Genomic DNA, 5,031 nt, shown 5'->3' with positions numbered 1-5,031 from the left:
GAGGCACTTAGTGCCTTGGTCTAGTTGACTGGCTAGGGCTGGGTGCTAGGTTGGCCTGGCTGATCTTGGAGGTCTCTTCCAACCTGGTTGATTCTATGATGGCCAAGGGAAAACTGACACAATTACTAGAGATGATGAAAATTATACCTAGAAACACATTGCCACCATTTGTTTGGTTTCAGCATTTTCCCTTCCTCACAGGTGCAGATGAAGCAATCCCAGCTAATACAGGGAGGCAGATCTGCATAACCAGCTTACAGAAAAGTTTGACCAGTTCAGGCTCCAAGACTCTGATTTCTTTCTGCTTATGGATAGCAGCAGGGGAGAAGTTAATGGTGTTATGCTTGGTTGTAGTATTTCTGTCACTGCTACTAAAACCTGCAATTCTTTACTGTTTTCTGGTGAATTTGTTTCTCAGCTTGGTAGAACTCCTTTATTTATTTTGTTTCCAGGCCTGATATTGCTCACCCTCACTACTATAACACTACATTCTCCTGTGGGTCAGCAGCACCTTCCCTGCCATTTCATAGATGCTGTCATCCAAAATGAAACAGGTGGAGGAGGCCGATATATTGGTAAGATAAAAGTAAACATTTAATGCCACTATAGTTTGATTCTTTTTTTTTCCAGACATCATATTTCTGACAATGTTTCACACCTCAGATACCACAAAAGGGATATTTTTTTTTAGCCAGCAAACAATAAACTTTACAATTTTAATGGCATTTGTTGACCAACTTGGAAATGGTTGTGACTTTCCACATGTTGAACTTGTCCTTATGCTGTTCCTTCTGTTGCTTTTTTTTTTCCTTCATAAAATTTAGTTGATAAAATATACATTTTATATATATATATATCTACTACTGATGCATCCTCTTCTCAGATTACCCACTGGTGGAACCAGCATAAGTTCTAGATCCATCAATTTGTTTCCTTAACTGTGTAATTTTATACCACTGTTAAGGAGAAAGAACATAGCCACGGACAGAGTGAAATGGGTTTAGCAAACATACACTTCAATGCATAGCACTTAGATACTCATTTCCAACCATGGGGGGGTAAATAAATTATAAAGTACAAGCAACACTATAAAACAAGACCATCCTGAGTTTACAAATAAATTAGATCCTTCATACATAGAGTAGGATGTGGATGTTAGGAACCAGCAGTTTCAGCTATGGGAGGGGAAGAAGCAAAACTTAGAAAAGTTAGCATCTATGCATACATAAAGAGTATATGTCTGTGTGCTGTCTGTAAATACTCACACGTACATATACAATACAGAGGGTGACTACATCCATAGCTATAGTAGAGCAGGAATATGTATATGTAATATAGCTGAAACTGCCTCAAGCACCAATTCATACCATCGTTATAAAGTTTGCTCAATACTTAAGTAGGACCACTCAAAGAAAGATGGTTTGGGTTGTGGTTTATTTCCTGTCCAGGAGGGGTTTGGTTTGTAACGGATTTGATGGTTTGAAATATCACAGATGAATACTACTATTTTGCTTGCAGTACCTCCAGTCTTGCATGAGAAGCATCAGGCCCTTTGTGAGCTTCAAAACATGGTGTAAGTGACAATGAGTTTGCTGTCTTTGAAGCTGGTGGCAAAATCAGTGGGGCTAGAAGGGTGCTTGAATGGAAATTTTTGGGTTTTTTAATCTTTCTCTACATCTTGAACAGAAATTTTTGGGTTTCTTTCTGAAAGCTTGAGGAGAAAGAAGGAAAGATTTAAAAAAAAAAGATAAAGACAATAATAAAACAGTTTATTATTTCCAAGAGCAGGTATGCAAGCTCAGATAACCCTGGAATGAGTGCACAATAAATGCAAGAGAGGGAGATTATTAACTTTGCACTGACAAATCATTCACAGTTTTATTTGCCATGCTTATTTGGAAACCTGTTGCAAATCTTGTGATAGCCAGCAATAGCCAGCCTTGTGCCTCCAAAAACTGCTGGGTGTCATCAATGCAAAATGCTATGGAGTAGGAAAACAAAGCCTGTGGGGACATCAGGATTAAGCAAGGTCTGTCACTCACCAGTGGATTTCAGAACTAGTGCCTCTCTGTATGGTCATCATTCACTCCTATCTGTATTTAGTGATAAAAATGCTTTGATCTCTGCAGTGAGCTGGTGCATCCCTAATGCTGCACAACTGCCCTTCCCATATCAACTGGCAGCAGGGGGTTGGTCAAACCACTGGCTTATGAAAATAGCATTTGTTCTGTTCTACAAGTCACCATTTTAAGGTTATTAGGGCCAGACAGAAAGCTTTATCTGACAGACAGCTCAGTCCAGGCTTTCAGCTGATGTAACTATGCTGTATGCCTCATACCTATGCAGAAATTGTTGTATTCAACACCTGTGATTGTAAAATATCTTCCTTTCAATCCATGACACCACAAAAAATAGACTAGTTCCTTTAGATTACTTGTACAATCGTTAATGTTTCAATAACAGCCTCTACATAGCAACTCAGCTTTGTAGGCTGAAGAACATGAAGAAGAAAGTACCTTAAAAAAAAAAAATCTTCCAAAGTGTTTCATTCATAAGTTTTCACTATCATGTGGCATAAACCAACTTCATCCTGGTGAGTGCAAGGAGGAAAGTTTTGGAAGTACTCCTCTTTGAAGAAGGAAGGGGAGGTGGTGGAGTCACCGTCCCTAGAGGTGTTCAAGCAAAGCCTGGCTGAGGCACTTAGTGCCATGGTCTGGTTGACTGGCTAGGGCTGGGTGCTAGGTTGGACTGGCTGATCTTGGAGGTCTCTTCCAACCTGCTTGATTCTATGATTCTCTGATGTTGTTGCCATCTGTGAACAGCTATGCTACTTCACAGTAATGCGTGGGAGGATTCTTCCTCAGGCTGTGAATGCAAACGTTCCTTTGCCTGTATATATGCTTTATTTTATGATGAGTTTTACCTCAGGATAAAAGATGCAACAAAATCACAAGCATTTGTAATAGCTGATCTTTGTTTCCACCCTTCAGTTGTCCTAAAATTTGACTTCCATGCTAGAGGTGACAGTCACTATTTTAAGACAAGCCATATTATTGAGACAGATGAAAAACAAGAAAACAAAATCACTTCAAGATTGACTGAGCCTACCCTGTGAGCAAGCCTGGGACTTAATTTGCATTACTCCCAGCTTTCTGCCTCTATAACTGCCATGTGCAAAGGTGAAAGACAAAAATTACCTTCCTCCTTTTCTGTACATTATCTGGTGCTCTCACTTAGCTTCCTTCATGGCAGAGGATCATGGCAGAGGATCATGCCATTGTACTTTACCAGCTGTTAGCACATGTAGCTGCAAGTTTCAGAAGTTACCTTGTATGGCAATGGGAGTCTTCCAAGACTGGTTAAGCCAGCAGATATTGCTGAAGCAATATCTCTGTCAATGGCCCCAGTGGCCCATCTTTAATACTTGGAATAGAAGTTTCATCCTAGGATAATGTTGTGGAAGAGACTACAATGATTTTTTTTTTGCATAGGATCTTTTTTTTTCCCTCCAAATAATCCTATAGAATGTAAGAAGGATCTTTCTAGAATCCAGTAACAAAGCTAATAGAATTAATAAGATTACAAGCTTTAAAGCATTGAAAGAAAATGAAACTATAGATATGATATTTCTACACTTCTTTTAAAAAAGTTTTTTTTTGGCTGGGTTTTTGTTTTGCTTGGTTGGTTTGTTTTTCAGCTAACCACTAGAATATCTGACAGTGTTTTTGAAAGGTGATTTTTTTCCATTGGGACTTGCTGCTTGGGATATCCTAAGATGGTATTAATAATAAGGTGCAGGTAAAAGAAGAGTTGCATTTAATTACAGCAGAGAATTGATGCACGTTAAGTACATGTTAACTGATGCCTTTTCACAAGCAACAGGAGAGTAGTGCAAGTGTACATGAGAGAGCAATTGTTGTGAATGGGCTTATTGCAATATAGAAGAAGAAACTTAAATCAACAAAAGAATTCTTCATGCTCATCCCTAATTAAAACACAGATTTCCCTGGAGGTGTACAAGAAAAGACTGGATAAGGCACTTAGTGCCATGGTCTAGTTGACTGGATAGGGCTTGGTGCTAGGTTGGACTGGATGATCTTGGAGGTCTCTGCCAACCTGGTTGATTCTATGATTCTATAATGTTCCTTCCCCATAGTATTGTGTAGATAATCATAGAATCATAGAATCAACCAGGTTGGCAGAGACCTCCAAGATCATCCAGTCCAACACATCTCCCAGCCCTATCCAGTCAACTAGACCATGGCACTAAGTCAAACAAGTAGAATGTCTGAACATGCACTGAGATGCAGGCCCTTGTCCTTCTGATGTCAATGTGCATTTTGCCATGGCTTCAGTACAGGAGGGTTGATAAGGAAAATACCACAGTAACCATGCCTGAAGTGCTATACCCACTCACTCCTGACTCCCATTTATTCCAGATGTTCTGGGCTAGACAAAACCTGCACTTCTTAGGTATGTCTGTGGCAATGGACAGAATGGGTCAGCAACCAAAAGTTGCCCAAAAATGTTTTGCAGTGATACATGTCAAACAGAGGTGAAGCTAAATTTTATCAGCCAGCCCCAAGAAAGGCAGAATAAATCACTCATTCTTCAACTGATGGGAACCCTCAGCCTAGAGAGTAATTTTCCAGCAAGTTATTAGCACCAGAAAAAGGAGTTAGGATAAAAATGTTTCTTCATCCATAACTCTTCCCAGCACGAAGCTAAACATACATGAAAAAGAAAATGAGTTATGGGTGTTGCATTGCATGAAGGAGATATTTACTTCATGGTATTGTCACATCTGCTCTCTCACACACACAGCAGAAGCTACCAGCTGGGAAAATTACTGTGTCCTCCAGCATATAAAACAGCAAGGAAGAACATGTAAGTAAACCTTACTCACTGCCAGAAACATTTTTTGGGTCATCTGGGAAAGCTGAGTTTCTCTTTGAGTGGCCTTACTCTGGTAATAAGAAAAGACAGTTAACATTTATTCCTATGTTGTACTGATTAGGAAATATCTCTACA

Source organism: Pogoniulus pusillus, chromosome 18, assembly GCF_015220805.1.
Source record: "Pogoniulus pusillus isolate bPogPus1 chromosome 18, bPogPus1.pri, whole genome shotgun sequence".
NCBI lineage: Eukaryota > Metazoa > Chordata > Aves > Piciformes > Lybiidae > Pogoniulus > Pogoniulus pusillus.
Note: the sequence above shows the minus strand (reverse complement) of the source record.